Source organism: Pinus tabuliformis, chromosome 7, assembly GCF_031772625.1.
Source record: "Pinus tabuliformis cultivar Carrire ecotype Pingquan chromosome 7, CPIR1, whole genome shotgun sequence".
NCBI classification, from domain to species: domain Eukaryota; kingdom Viridiplantae; phylum Streptophyta; class Pinopsida; order Pinales; family Pinaceae; genus Pinus; species Pinus tabuliformis.
In genome coordinates this window covers 690,152,267-690,169,664 of record NC_142293.1, presented here as the reverse complement: position 1 = coordinate 690,169,664, position 17,398 = coordinate 690,152,267, and positions in this window count along the sequence as shown.

Genomic DNA, 17,398 nt, shown 5'->3' with positions numbered 1-17,398 from the left:
GAGAAGAACAAAGGCCAAAGCTCCCCAACAGAGTCGCCAATTTCTGATGCAGGAAAGTGTTCCCTCTATGGACAGAGGCAACCCCTCTAGCCCTGGAGTGGGTCTAGTCACAAACAAGGACAAATCAACAATAGCTTTCCTTAAATAGTTCAAGTTGGAGGCTTACCTCAACCGGTGGTCGATGGAGTTCCGTTACACTGCTCTAGCTTCCGCTTCCTTCTTCTAATGAGTAATCAACCTGAAACAATGCAAAGGAAATACAACAAAGCACGTAATCGGAACAACAATGATCTATTTACCAACAAAGTCAAGAAGTCATGAGCTATCTAGTACATTACATACAAGACATAGGAAAACATCATTGATTGCATTAATTACGAAAATAGAGTAAGCTTACAACCAAGGTCTTGACATCACAAGCCTTCTCAGAGGGATCTAGCCAACATGTTCTTCAAGCATTCACTCTTTGAAGATGGATCTCCCAACATACAAGTCTCTCTCACTCACAAGTTTTACACAATATTAAAGGCACTTCACAACCTTCCTCAAGCTATCAACAAACCCACACTTGTCACACTCACACTAGCTATCTAGCAAACTCACAGTACTATCAACAACACTCCAAAGACTAAGAATTGCAAACTAGCAGCACATAGCAATGGTGAGATTTTAAATAGGAGAAGGAGTCTGCATGAAAGGCGGGAGGATGAGATTATCTCCAAGGAAGGTAGCATAAATGATGGAACAACCATGCCAGAGAAAGGAGGGTGACATAAACGAGGCCAACAACCCGGTCTGGAGTCATCTGGAAGGCTGACTATTGGAACAAATTCGCCCAATCTGGATCATCGCAGGAACATAACTGGTCTGCCGTGCTGACATCACTATTGAATAATGTAGCTAGTCATGTCATCGCGGGAAACTACAAGCTACAGTTGCGCTGGCACATGAAATTCGACCATCGCGGGAATCACGTGTACTTCCGCGATGGCAGTGCTTCTGGACTGTTTTGAAGCTCCCTTCAGCGCGTTTATTTGGCCAACAAACGCGATGAGGTAGAAACTTTGGAAAATTGGTCATTTGGCAACATCAGAGAGCATGAGCATGAATGACTTTGGACTCATGACACAGTAGGAAGACTGGAGTGAATGACAGTGACAAATTACTGTGTAACGGGAATGATAGTATAATCTGTGAATGTGATAATGAGACTGAAGTGAAACACTTGTGGAATTATCCAATCGAAGGCCAATGATTAAGACTTGTCATCGGATGCGAAGAAATTTTCATTAGGGCATGTAAGCTCTAAGATACTGAAAGGGGGTTTCTAAGTCATCTTCCTAGAAAATGAGCTGAACTCAACAGGAAGCGACCCATCAAAGGAGGGAAATGATGAGTCTCCCGTCATCGACATGAAACAAGGAACAAAGTGGAATGAAATAATTAAGATCCAAGACTGTAAAAGTGGGTCAGACAATGTATAGGTAAATAACTGCAGATAGGACTTCTCTTGAACATTCGTGACACGACTCCGGAGTGTGGCATCATTTGATTCAACATAGGACTAAAGGTCATGATGACGAAATGGAATAGTCAAATGAGAGGAAAGTATGGATCACCCGAACATGGGAGGACAAGTGACTGAGTGAGTACATCCCAAACCTGATACAAAAGCAGAAGACTGTCATGTTCAAGAGTGACATGCTGCCTATACAAAGGATGTTTCATCTTCATTTTTTCCCCACTATTTCTAGCAATTACCCCAATTATTTCTATCACAAGATTGAAGGGGTTAGCATATTCTTGTCATGTAAGTTCATTCTTCGAACGGATCCATCCTTGTAGATTTTATGAGTCCTCAGAAGGAGAAACTCGGTCTCATCATGGTAACGATTCTTTTGTTGTAAGATTTTAAGGATTTTGACCTAAGAATAACTTGGTACCTTTTTCATATTTAGAAAGTTTGAAAAGGAACTAAAAAGGAAAACACCATCATGTCCCTTTTCGTAATTTTTCCCTCGAACCCAAAAAGGTAGAAAACAATATCCGAGAGAACCTCTTGACCATGTCAATCAACATGTACCTTTTTCGTAAATAGTCAACCTCAAGTCGAAAAACGGGTAAACGTATGCTAAGATGGTGTCAAATAATTTAATTTAACGTGTTTGAAATGGCAAGTACTCAATAATTTTTTTAGTTTTTGAGAGTCAGAAAAGGGCTTAAATATGACTCCTGGGGGGTTCCTTTTTTGTTTATTTTTAACGAGTTTGAATAAGAGATACACCAACAACTCCTGAGAATCAGTAAAAAATAATCACTGTCCACCGAAATCACCTGTAACTGCACAAAGAAATGCACCCATCACTGATATCGAGAAATGATAATAAAATATTGACAAAAAATGACTTCAAAACTTACAAATAATCAAAAGTAACATTAGATTTTACCATTTTACCATAGTAAGTTCTGAAAGTGTATTTGTGCCCTAATTTGCTTGATTTTCAAGTGACCATTGCTGGGTATCCAGGGCGCCATTTCGTGAACCATACACAACAGATAAGAGGTTTGTCATTGTTCTTTCTTTTCATCGCATTTTCATGTATGTTTAATGGAATTTTTTGTGCTAAAAGGGAGGATTTGTAAATTTTTGAGCGTTAGCGATCATCGCATGTTTGATCATCGGTCCCATGATAATCGCTCTCAGGCTAAAATATGCATGTGATGACATCACTCTGTTTATAAAAATAGGCGTGATGGTGTTGAGGCGAAAAAGTTTGAAGGAAAAAAACCCTTTTTAAAATTTCTTGATTTTAATCCATGAAAAAGGTTCTAATTGGTGTTAAATGACATTTTGCAGAAGATCATGGTTATAGAATGGAAAGAAAGAGGCTATGAGGTCGAAGACCACAAAGCAGTTCAAAATCCAGAATGCATCAATGCCTTGAGAGATTTTGTGTTTCTGAAGTTCTTCAGGACCACAGGACTGAGGGCTCAGATGGAATTGCTACCCTATTTGATCAGTCTTTGGGATGTGGATTGAGAGATATTTACCATCAAAGGCCAAGAACTGGAGATATAAGAATTGGACATCTATTTTATCATGGGATTTTCTCGAAGAGGAGAAAGAGTCCAACTCTTCAGATCTTGCCCAGCTGGTGAGAGTACTAGTGCTTTGATTAGGAGGGATTTCTCAGGTGCAGAGATGACAAAGGGTGGGAAGGTGAAGATTGCCAAAATCACCAACAACCTTCCTCTGTGAACCATCCTATTCACCATAGCTCACGTATCTGGGATGAAAGCCTTGCATGAGAGTTCAAAATCCCAATTCTAGTATGGATTTAAGTGTCGGACCACCACCATATTCAACTGGTGTGGAGGCCTTCTGGTGAATATTAAAAGACAGTTGACCAAAGGGAAGCAAGGGAACCTGAGAAAATTTGGGTTCGGCTCAATACTGGTGACTTTCTTCCTAGAGTGGGTGCCCCTATTTTGGTATTAGTGGGAAGAGGTATTAGATCCTACCCCCCAAGACCCAAGGTTAGAGATGTGGAGTCAACTCATGCCTCGAGGAGGGACGGGTCAGCATATGCATTACCCTCCATATTTTTTTAGTTGGCTGTAGCGCTAATTATTCGTGGTGGATGAATATGCATATACTGGCACAAATTTCTGATGGGATCCATATCTACCTCTACCACTAGGAGAATAGTGGACTGATGCAGGTAAACACTTGTTTTTGGATTTTTTCGAGTCTTATGATTTTTTGTAAAATTGTAAACTGAGACTTGGCTTATGGTAAATGTGTAGATGTAGAACCCGAAAGACTACCTAGCATGTCGCTAATAGCATGGTGGGATACTCATATGATAATGGGCATTGACTATGAGGAAGAAGTGGACCCCTTAACTTAGATGCAACATAAATTAGAAGCGATTACTCGGGGCGTTCCAGAGTATGCTACTATAGACGAGGTGCCACTGTGCTAGCAGAGACACATAGTGGGAGTATCTGCAAGACTGCATTGACTATTAGGCTGAGTGATTAGAGTAGTCTCATGCTACCATGAGCACTGTGCAGGCTAATAGCCTTTTTAGCTATTTTACACATTTTGTAGGCTTTAAAAGTCAAGTGTCCCAGAACACTTTATTTTTTGAGATTTTGATGTAAAAACTTTGACAGAATTGATATATATATATATATATATATATATATATATATATATATATATATATATATATATATATATATATATATATATATAGATACATGTTTTATTTCCCACTTATGTGTCTAGAATATGATCAGTTTTATAAATGACGGAAATGTCAATCAAGAACATAATTGGCTAATTCATCTATTAATGTATTCAAATTGCATGAAATGTGTTGATATGTGATAAAAATCAAAATCTCTTTCTAGTAATCGAACACGTAGATACATACACAATAGTTGTGGATTTTTCACTGAATAATTATTGTTTAACTGTAACACAATGAGCTATGAATCTAACTTGAAAACTAATTCTCTAATGCCAAGAGAAACTACTTCTAACAATAGTTCAATGACTACACTGTATTCAACAATATTGTTAGTTGTCGGACTGGGGCATATACCTTGTAACTCAATCAACTTGCCATTAGGGGCAAAGAGTGGCCAAGCCGCAGAGAACAAATTTTGTGTGTTATGACAAGCACCATTATCAAAACTAATATAATTACTTAACGACATCTGCAAAATGAGTGGAACACAAGGTAATAAGAAAAACACATGTCTCCAAAGAAAAAAAACACACCAAAAATAAAAAACGCACACTAATGAATCCACACACTAATGTACAAAAAGTCATTACACGAATTTCGTGCATAATACTTTCTCAAATACAACCCCTTTCGGGGCTATGGCAATGCATTTCCTTTGTAATCAACTAGATCATAGGCACCTTTATACAAAACATGTTTGACAATATATGGCCCATGCCACATAGGTTCGAACTTTCCAGTGTCTAACTTATGGCTAACCTGATGATAAAGGAGGACCATGTTGCCTTTGGAAAAAGTACGGGTAGAAATGGTTTGATCAAAATGAGCTTTAACATGTTTCTATTGGGCTTCGATTACCATCGTGGCAACATGATGGGTCTTGTGAATCCTCTCAAGGTAGAGTAACGGGTCCTCTTCAGGCAAGGTGTTAGGAAGAAATTCGATAGCTAATGTGAGTGGATGGATCTCGCATTCAATTGGAAGAGTTTCCTCTAAACCATAAACCAGTTGAAATGGAGTGAATCCAATGGTTGTCTTAGTGGAAGTTCTGTAAACCTAGAGAACTGAGAATAACATCAAATTCAAGTCCTTTTTGTGCTTCCTAATGGCACATTGAAGCATAGTAATAAAAAAAATTTAGATTTCTTTTACTTGGCCATTAGCTTGTGGATACTAAGGAGCTGAGCTATCATGACAAAGGCCGAACTAAAAAATCAACTCTTCCATCACATACTAATGAAAATCTCATCCATGGTCAGTTACAATGGCTTGAAGAACATCAAAATGTGTTATGACATGATTGAAGAGGAACTGAGCAGCAGTAATACCGTCAACATTGTATGTGGGCATCGCCTCAGACCATTCCATGAAATAGTTGACTATGACGATAATATAACCATGCCCCCCGACTGAGTGAGAGTTACATGTCATGAAGTCTATGCCCCATTTAGAGAATGGGCCAATGGTAACTACAGGGTGTAAGGGTTCTTACAGGGCATGCTTCTTACGGTTAAAAATATGGCATTCATGGCATTTTTGAATAGCCATAATACAATCCTTAAAGATAGAAGGCCAAAAATAACTGGCACGGAGGATTTTCTAAGCAGTCGCATAGCCTAACATGTGACCACCACAGGCACCAAAGTGGCAGTCATTCCAAACCCGTTCAACCTCTTCAAGCATTAGACATCTGCGAAGAACAGAGTCCACATCGAATCGGTATAATGTATCACTAAGAATCTGATAGGGTTGGGACTGATGTTGAATACGACGTCAATCGGATCGAGAAAGCTCATATCAGAAGGTCTAGGTTTGAAGGTAAACAATAATATCTCCATATCACAAGTCAAGAGTGCTTACGAGAAATAGAGTTTCATCGGGAATCTGCTCAGTCAAATCAGAAGGAGTTCTTGCAGATGGAAGGGAATATATCAATTCAACAAAAACAATAGATTTCTTCAATTTGACAGCAGTAAAATCCAAACAAAACTCTTGTAGGATAACAATCCACTTGGAGTATTTCCCCCTTAGTAATTGGCGAGTCAATATATAGGTCATGGGGTTGCAATCGGAAATGACTATGGTTTTCCGTAAAAGGATATAATGTCAAAATTTTTGGACAACATGCACTATTGCTGAGGGAAGCTTATCGACATGGGCATATCAAGACTTAATGTCAAGAACATTTTGTCTTAAATAATAAACCACATGTTCATTGCCATTGTTGCCATCCTGAAATACACCATAGCAATAGTACTATTAGTTGCAGCCAAGTATAGGAAATAATCACGTTGATAATCACGTGGATGTAGTAAAGGAGCACTGATAAGCATGTCTTTCAAAGCATCGAAGGATTTTTGGTCAACTTCCTCCCAAATGAAACAGATTCCATTCTTAAGCAGGCAAGTAAAACCCTTGATAATTTCAACGTAGTTAGGAATGAATCAACGAAGAAGGTTAGCCTTTCCTTGTAGGATTTGCAATTGCAGTAATGAGGTAGGGGTGGATAAGTTGATGATGGCCTTAACTTTTAAAGGATCGATTCAAATACCTTCGTGTGACACCGCAAAACCCAAGAGTCGACTCGATTCAATGCAAAAAACACACATGTGCGGGTTGAGACGAATGTTATAATGCTGACATCGCAGAAAGATGGATCTTAAGTGATCTGTATGGTCATGATGCTTAGCAGAATGGGCTGGTAATTCATCAAGGTAAGGCTAAACAATGTGTTGAATATCATGAAATATATAAGACATTTCTATTAGGAAAGTAGCTCCAACATTTGTTTAACTGAAAGGAAGCTTCTTATAGGCAAAATTTCCCCAGGGACAGATAAAGGCCATTTTATGTTTATTAGCAGGTGAAATGTTGATCTGGTTGTATCTAGAGAAACCATCCATGAATGAGAAAATCTCACTCCTAGCTGTTATGAAACTAGCTCACAAAAAGATAGAAAATATAGATCAACGCCTTAGAATTCAGCCTCTTCGAGGGGGCAAACTCCTTTGCATTACACAAATGAACAATTCTTGGATGATTCAAATGAAAAAACCTCCTTTCTATATAGGAGTCTAAGGGGTCACAATATAACCAAACCGACCTAACAATAATAATATAAAGGCACAAAAATAACAATAGAGGGATTCTATGGGGCACAATAATAACAATATGGGGACAATAGGGGCACAACAATAACAATAAGGGATACAATGACAATTGTAATGGGGGAATCACTAGTATTATAGGGACCTAACATGCCCCTCTCCTTAAAAAAAGTGTTATCCTCAACACTTGAGTAGTTTTGGATGCTTTTGTATAAAATTCTCATCCTCCCATGTGAAATCTTCAACGGGTAAGTTCTTCCACTTGATGAGATAGTCTAAAATTGATCGATTTCATAATTGTCAAGTTCTTGTTTCTTTGACTGCTTCAGGTTCCAAGATGATTTTTCCTTCCTCATCAAGTTCTGGCAATATTGTTTGAACTGGAATCTTGTCACCTATAACCTTCTTTAAGCATGAAACATGGAAAACTGGGTGCACTCGGGAAGTTGTAGGAAGCTCCAATTTGTATGCAATAGTACCTATCTTTTGCAACACCTTTTACTGTTATCGGGAAATCTAGTGTCTATGCAGAGCTGCTAATCCCACTAAGGCTGGTAGCTACCTTAGAAACAAACAAACTAAAACCACTTTCGTTTTCCTTTATGAGAAATAGATAAGAGGGGAATAAAGGAGACCAACCTCTATCTTGTGCTTGGTTCCTTGCTTGATTCCTCTCCCTTCTGATAGATCTTTGCCACTGGCTTCCTCGTCTACCCAGCTTCAAAGAGCACCTGTAAAATCAAAGCAGCATACCACTATCCAAGAACATAGATCTATTATCATAAACAACATAGGACCAGATATATATTGACCACACAAATGCATATATCATCAATCATACAAGAATGTGGAGGAAAACTTGAATATCTTTATTGATAATCAAGAAATAGCAAAGAGGATTACATCTAATTGTTCTGACCCAGCATCATCCTCTCAACAAGAAAGCCCTTCTTCACCGCATGAAAAGCTTAGACCACCCAACACTATGATGTTGCACCAAGAAACCAGCAACACTTCCTTACAAGATACAAAATTCCAGCCTTCTGGATCTCTGGGATGAGGGATCCATATATAGATGTTTGCAAGGGGGGTGAGTCAGCTTTTGAGATTTGATTAGTGTGCTCTCTCTAATAGTTCTTGATTCCACTTGGAGATTGATGATCTCTTACTCATCCCTGGGTGAATGCAGAGAGGCAAGTGTCACAGGAGAAGTTTCTAGAAGATTCCATGATCCTCCACCTTGCAGATTGACCCTGCCATTTGTCCACTCTCACCCATCACACCCCATAGAAGGGATTTTCAAGATGCATCGCACCTCCCATGTGTATTTAGGTGGGATGCAGCGCACTTTGACCATGGAGCAGGTGAGATGGTCCAGTTTTGACCAGTTCTGAGCAATTTTTCATGGAAAACTTCTGGGAGAAGATGTAATCAGTTCACCTTGTTCTTTTAGAGGTTGGAAAAACACTTTTAGGGGCTTAAGAGCCCTTGGTTTATGGACATTTGTGATTGGGGTTGCAGTGCCCAAAAATGTCAATAATAGTTGTCCCCTAAAGCATGAGGTCGTTAATCTGTTTTGATGTCAGGTGAAAAGCCTTATCATGAGGATCTGAAGTTTTTTCGAGCTGGAAGGTGACCTGTAATAAGATACAATACAATACATTATCTTCATAATATTTTCATGACCTAGCTGAGGCGGGCATTCCCATGCTCAGCTTTATAAATTCATTTTCATGTACATAAGACAGACAATCGTTTGAGTGTAGACTGATGATTCTGGTAGAGCCATCATCCCTTAGGTTGGATGATTATCTGTGCAGTAATGATGTACATTTGATGTCTTTATTTTCCTGTGTATATATCGCAGTTCGGATGGATGAAACTAGATCTGGGGTCTTCAATCTCATTCGATCTTCACTCAAAGTACAAGTCGATCCATGTGAGAGATGTTCTGGAGTCGAACATGGAAAGACATCGCCTGATTACCATCCAATGATGTAAGCTGTTAACAGGCGCGAGAGGAATCACTGATAATGATGATGACCCTCAAGGTACTACAGTACAATTCACATGGTGTGAATAAGGGACTTGGCGTCGAACATCATGCAAAATCTTTCGGTCGAAGGCCATTGATGTAAACCTGTCGCCGGAAGTGAGAAACTTGCCATTGAGGCATGCAAGCTTCAAAGTACTGAATGGGTTGTTCCTAGATCGACTTCTTGGATAATGAGCTGATGTCGACAAGAAGCGACCCGTCATAGGAGGGCCTTAGTGAATCCCACATCAATGGCACAAAACGGAGAAAATGATTTTAATGGAGGTGAAAACGATCTGGTGATATAAGGTTCAGGGTGGCGGTCATGAAAGAATGGAGCGTAAATGTATTGTAGTGGGTGAGACACAGGTGAATTCTCTGAGCAGATTCTCTTGAACATATCGGCGACACTGACATGATGGATCGGTAGCATTAACCCCAAATATGGATGGTGTGACGGAACCATGGTGATGTGACCAGTGAATGGAATAAACCAACCCAACTCGGATGTGGAGTGAAAGTGTCATGTTCAAGAGCGACTTGCTACCAATAAAGTTTCTTCAAGTTTTCTTCCCAATTTTTCCCCAGTCATTGCTGACCAGTACCTCTTTATTTTTGTCAAGCTTGAGGAGGATAACATATGCTTGCTCTATAATGTGCCCTTCGGGCAAACCCATCGCTATGTTTTAACAAGCCTAGCGATAGTGAAACTCGTTCTTGTCTGTATGGACAAGTTTGTCGCTATTCGGTTTTAACGAGTTTAACGACAAGGATAACTCAGTCCTTTTCAATTTTAGAGAGTCTAAAAAAGGGACGTAAAGTAAACTCCAATAATCCTTTTTCGTCATATAATCCCTTGAGTCCAAAAAAGTATAAACAATACAAAAGGGATGAATTTTCGATACTTTTAACGAGCCGAACAAAACAAGCACTCGATCTTTTTGTGTAATGATCCCTCAAGTCCAAAAAGATTAAAATCTAAAGGAGGGATAGCACTTCCGGTCCCTTTAACGAGTTGGAGAGGCCAATTGCTCGGCAATCTTTTCATATTTTACGAGTAAGTTGAAAAGAGCTTAAAGGAGACTCGTTTTTTGAGGAATGAGTGATAAATTCAGGTAGCAGCTAATTCCAGGTAAGGTTTGGAATTTTCCAATCACGGCAGTGTCACAAGGATGGCTAACAGGATCACTCTTCGCAGCTATTCCTCAAAAAGGGTAAACAATCAAATGGAGGTGAATGATCGGCCAAAACAAAGTGGAGGTGATGATGAGAACACAACCAAGGCTTCAAAGGCTGACGATAATACATTCACGATGGCTATTTACCGGAAATTGGTTCATTTTTTAATGAGCTTGAACTTTGGGGGAACATTTTCTCATTGCTTATGTTTATTTTTTAACGATCTTGAATTCCGCATTAAAACTGCTCGATATAATGGTCATTGGTTGTCTTGATTTTACCATTAAAAACTTTTGTTCTTTCAAAGGTTGTACTGCCTGCTCAATTGCTTCATCAAACTAGTTAGAAACGAACAATATATGTTTGAAAAATGAGTTAAAACACTAGTATTTTACTTGAATTACATGAAAAGTAATTTAAAAGTGCTTTTTACCTCTCATTTTACCATTTCATTTGAACTTTGGTTTGTTGGAGCTTTGGAGGTGCTTTCCCCTTTGATTTTCACTAGCTGATTTCGGGAGATTCTGTGGACGATTCTCGATGCCGTCTGGACTAGGTAGCAGCTAAACCTGAGCTCTTTAATTTCATCCTTTCCTTTTTGAATTCTGAGCATGTTTTCTAGTTTTTCTTAGCCTCTGGGGTTTGAAAAGCTCGCCCTGTCTCCATCGCACCTCTTCTACATCGAAAGGTGTGATGCATGCTGGCTTTGCCATTGGCCAGTTAGCATGCATCCCACCTAGAACACTGCTGGGGGTGCGATGGGCGGAAAGAGGGCAATTTATGCACAATTTTTCATGGAAATTTTGCCTGTTTTTCACCGAATCAGGATATTGACTCTTCTCTTGTCTGTTTCAGAGATTCATTGGAGCAAAATTCCTGTTACATGGTGAGAACATGAGCATGAAGAAGAGGACATGCTTGGTTTACATGATCCGGTTACGGTAAATGCACTGCGGAACCGTGGCCTATTCAAGTTTTTCCGCATCTCTTGCATGAGGCAACAAATCAACCTATTGCAATATTTTCTCGATGCATGGGATCCTACCACCCAAGAGTTCTAGATTAGGGACAAGTCCATCCCCTTGACTATCATGGACATCAATTTTTTGACCAGCTTATCGAGGCGGGGTGCCCCTATGTCATTATCGGGTTCGGCCCATGGGGGTGAATCTGTGAGAGATTACTTTCGCAAGTATTGCAGAGAGGGATCTCAGCTGAGTAAGGACGGCAAGATCATTATCCAAGACGTCACTGATAGGTCCTTGAGGACCATTCTGTTCACTTTTGCTAGACTGGTTGGTAGTGCGGCACTTCACGTCGCCAACAGGTCTTATATGTAGTATGTCTTGGAATGCCTTGAACCAAAGGTGTTCAACTGGTGTGATGAAGTACTCTCTGTGATGAAAGAACAACTGACCAAGGTGAAAAATTGATGATTGAAGAAATTTGGATATGGTTCTATATTGACAGCTTTCGCCTTGGAAAAGATCCCGCTGATGCAGCCGCAGTATGTTTCACTTGGTTTACCTCCACCGACTGAGCCACGGATGCAGAGATGGGTCGACCTTATGGCCAAACATGCTAGTCAGTCCCAGGTTTCCTTTTCTGATACCTTTTTTGAGTGGTTCAACCGTCAGGAGATGGTTTTTTCTGAGTATCCATATGCTGGTATGGATTTCCAGGGTGATCCAGATTTGGTACTGCCTGCTGGCGAGCAGTGGGGTGTCATCGGTAAATTCTCTGACCATATCTCTGTTTATCGTTTCTCTTTATAATGTTCTTGTGCTTTATTCTATCAAGACTAATCAAAACTCATTTTCTCATGCAGATGTTGGACCAGTTCGACCAGTAGTACGTCTGAGAGTGCCAGCTGCCACTCCAGCAGGAGAGGGTGTGGGAAGAGCTATCCTTCGCGACCTTGATGTGGTCGAGACTCTTTTAGCATTGCAGGATCAGGTCGAAGGACTTACTCTTGGTATTCCAGACATGAGGACTGATGAACTGCCCCTGAGGCTGTAGCGACATACTACTGGTGTGCCAAGTCGGTGGACTAGGCTTTTACGCATGATTGCACAGGCGGTGACTTGTTATCACCAACATTATTAGACTAGGGTGCCCCCTAGCGTTTTGAGTTTTGGGTCATTTGACCAATTTTGTCTTGGTTACAGAACATTATGTGTAAACCATAAACAGTTATATACATATTTTTGATTTTCAGAGTTTTATTTTGGTTAAGTTACATGATCTTGATGCAAATACTGATGAAATGCTTCTTTTTATGAATGTCACAAATGTCTATCTAACACATAATTTGCCAATGAGTCTATTAATGTGTTTAATTTTCTGGAAATATGCTGATATTGAATAAAATCAAATTGTCTTTCCAAAATCTTGACCCTTAGGAACATGCGATAGATAGCTGGATTTCGGACGGAGTAGATACCAATGAGTTGTAGTATGACGAGCTGTGAGTCTAGCCTGACGACAAGTCGGCTTATGCCATGTGTGATGGCATCAAAGAGAAGTTCTTTCAATGTGCTATATTCAGCGATGTTATTTGTTGACCGACCAATACATACCCCTCTGAAACTTACTAACTCGCCGCTTGGATCAAAAATGGCCCAGGCCGCAGAAGATAGATTCTGCGAACTACGACTCACTCCGTCGGCATATCCAACAAAAGATTCCAATAGGTTCGACATCTGCGACAAATGTAAAAAGTGGATTACTTGACCAAAACAATTACTCTTAGTGAAAACAAAAATGTAACAAAAGCATATGGGTTACCACACTGAATCATGCGTAGTAATACTTAAGGTACAACCCATTACGGGGTTGTGCCAGTGGAATCCCATCATAATCCATTAACTCGTAGGCTCCTTTTGCTAACACTCGCTTAACAATATAGGGGCCCATCCATAAAGACTTGAACTTACCTGCTCCCAATTTATCGGATTCCTGGTCATAAAGTAAGACCAAGTCACCTTCTAAGAAGACACAAGGTTTGACATTTTTGTCAAACTACACCTTGACTCATTTCTTATGGGCTTCATTAGCCAAAGCGGCATCACGACGGGTTTCATCCAATTGGATTAGTTCCAAGAAACGAGCCTCCTCTTTTGAAGTTCTGGGGAGAAGGTCGACTGCGAGTTTGAGGGACGAGATTTCACACTGAATGGGTAAGATTGCTTCTAGGCCATACACCAGTTGAAAAGGTGTAAACCTGGTTGCATTTCTTACCGATGTTCGGTATGCCCACAAGGTTGAGTACAGGATCAGGTGCCAACTCCTTTTGTGGACTCCAATCATCCTTTGCAGCATCTGCTTTAGGACTTTGTTGATTGCTTCAACTTTTCCATTGGCCTGCGAGTAATATGGAGTAGAGCTATCATGGGACAACCCTAATTTGGAAGCCAATTCGACCATCATGTGATTGCAAAAATGCAATCCATGATCGGTGACTATAGTCTGTGGAACGCTGAATATGGCGACTACATGATTGAAAAAGAAAAGGGTAGCTGTTTCACCAGTGTTATCTAATGTAGGCATTGCCTCGGCCCATTTGGTAAAATAGTCTACAGCGACTATGATATACCCATGCCCCCCGGTCGAGGTGGGGTTACATGTCATGAAATCAATGCCCCATTTGGCAAATGGCCCAACAGCAACTATCGGTTGCAGAGGTGCGGGTCGTCTTCTGGTTTTGCTATCGAAAATTTGACATGCATGGCAACTTCTGACTGCGGTTATGCAATCTTTGAACATTGTTGGCCAGAAGTATCCTGCTCATAAAATGTTTTGCATTGTAGTGTAACCAGATTGATGCCCCCCACACGTGCCTGAATGGCAATCATTCAGGACTTTTTCGGCCTCGTCATGGGCGAGGCACCTCCTCAGAACTGTATCGACACCACGACGGTAAAGTGTATCACCGATGATCATGTAGTCTTTCGATTGTTATCGAATACGTTTTTGTTCCGAGCGAGAGGTATTAGACCTATATTTTTGGGTTTGGAGATAGATGATTATATCTCCATACCACGGATTGCTTGAAGATATCAGAAACAAAGATTCATCCACGATGGTTTCTTCGGATGTTTCATCGTTGGATGACAATGGGAGATCGCATAGTAATTCTGCGAAAACCAGGGATTTCTTTGATTTGGATTTTATGAATTCTAGATCAAACTCTTGGAGAATTGCTATCCATTTTGAATATTTCCCCCCAGCAACTGTTGCGACAATATATAAGTCATGGGGTTGCAATCTGACAAAATGGTAGTTTTTCGAAAGAGAACATAGTGTCGAAATCTTTGTATCGCTTGAACAGCTGCGAGAGACAGATTTTCAACATAGTAATACTTTCATTTTGTATCATTTAAGTTCTTACTCAAATAATATATAGGATGTTCAATACCGTTGTCTTCTTGAACTAAAACCATTGCGATGGTTGTATCTGTTGCAGCCAGATATAGGTTAAAGTCTTTTTGATAATCAGGAGCGTACATTAATGATGCTTTCATTAGGGATTATTTTAAAGAATCAAAGGAAGCTTGCATGACCTGATCCCAGACGAGGGGCACTTCCTTTTTTAATAGACGTGTATAACCTTTAGCAAGTTTGGCGTAATTTGGAATGAACCTCCTCAAAAAGTTTGCTTTCCCTTGGAGTTTCTGAATCTGAAGCAAATTTGAAGGTGGAGGCAAATTTATGATTGCCTGAACCTTACATGGGTCGAGACAAATCCCGTCCTTTGAGACTACAAAGCCAAGAAAATGATCAGAACTGACACAGAACACACATTTGTGTGGATTGAGTCGTATCTTGTAGTGTCGGAAACGTAGAAATATCGCTCTCAAATGCTGCGGATGATCGGTCCGCTTTCGCGAATGAGCTAGAAGGTCATCGAGATATGGTTGAACAGATGTTTTTCATGTCATGGAAGGCATAATTCATTGCCCTCTGAAATGTTGCCCCTACATTCTTTAAACCAAAGGGTAATTTGCGATATGCAAATGTGCCCCATGGACAAATAAATGCAGTCTTTGACTGGTCCTGTGGGTGGATATTTATTTTATTATACACAGAGAATCCATCCATAAATGAAAAGATTTCACATCCGGCGCATTCATCAATTATCTGGTCAATAAAGGGTGTAGGGTAGTTGTCTTTCGGACAAGCTTGATTTACATCCCTATAATCGACGCACACTCTAATTGTTCCTTGTTTTTTCATTACAGGAACAATGTTTGATACCCAATCAGTTAGAGGAACCGGGTAGATAAAACCAGCATGGAGAAGTTTCTCAACTTCTGCCTTGATGGCAGTGGCTTTCTTGGGGTGCACTTTCTGTAGCGCTTGTTGTACCGGTTTGACATCTGGATACATCTTCATTTCCTGTTCAACTATACTCGAGTCAATGCCTGGCATTTCATCGTATGACCAAGGAAAGACACCTCTGAATTCATGAAAAAGAGCGTTATATATTTCCAGTTCTGAAGGAGAACAACATTTGCCAACATAAATATTCTCTACAACATCCATTTTGGTCGAGATATTTATGGCGATAGTCTCTTCAATATTGGACAAGTTTCGCTCGGAATCCACCGTGTTTACAGTATTTGATAGGAAATAAAAAACTGAAGGATGATGAAGGTCATCAGGAGTATCTTCTTGACAATTTGGAAGATGGGAACGATGGTGGTAATCTTCCCATGGCGCCCTTTCAATTATCATTGACTGAACAGTTCCTTCGTCGGTGTGATGCACTTGCGACCAAGGATCTAAAGGGGTGTCATATTCCTTAGACCTATCTATGCAAACACTTGATGAGCGTTGATTTGGGTTTGCCTCCCATGCCAAAAACATTGATTGCTACAATATTTCTATCGGGCTTGGAGGCAATACCTACGGATGATCCATGTTAATATCATTTTCTGAGATCTTTTGAATTGAAGATATCATATTGCAGGTTCCTACCATCGCGACTTCCGCCAGATTGATTGGAGGCAGGAGGGAAAAACTCCCCATTAATATAGGGTATTTTAGTAGGCCTATTCCGATATTTTGAAGCGAATGGGGGATTCCATGGATCATTGGAATGGTTCCCGTAACTTGGGAACAATTGGGGAGAAATGTTTGTTGGTCGACAATTGTAATTCCTCCTTGAAAAGGAAATGGAATCTTCCTAAAGTAGGTCGACACAACCGCAACCATAGCATATATCCATGGTCTTCCCAGTAGGATGTTGTAATCGAGGTTTTCATTGATTACTTCGACATCTATTTCTACTGTTTTCCCCTTAGTTCAACTTGCAAGTTACTTAGAATACCATATGGGGTATATGTTCATCCGTCAAATGCTTTTAATGTCGTCGAAGATCGTGACAAGGTTAGAGATCCTAAAGTTTTCCAACAACTCATCGACATAATACATGTAGATGCCCCCTCATCAATAATTGTTCGATGAACAGTTTTGTTGAGGGATTTGACCTGAATGAGGAAAGCTAGTTGAGTTGGTAACTAAGGATCATATCCTTTGTGATTAAAGGACACAAGATTAGAATCCTTTGGGTCTATCCCACCTATAGCTGATAATAAAGCCTGCTTTTGGGATGGGCAATTTTGTAGTACCTCAAGTGTCGACATAGCATATGGCGATTGGGCCAGATCTTCCACTATGTTATAATGTTGTGCTGCTCTGGCACAAGGATTAAATGTTGACTTGTTTACTACTCCCTTTGGCAGTTTTATTGTTATCTCTGGAATGATGGGCGGCGCAACTTTTGTCGAAGTTGTTGTCGAACTACTAGGTTAATC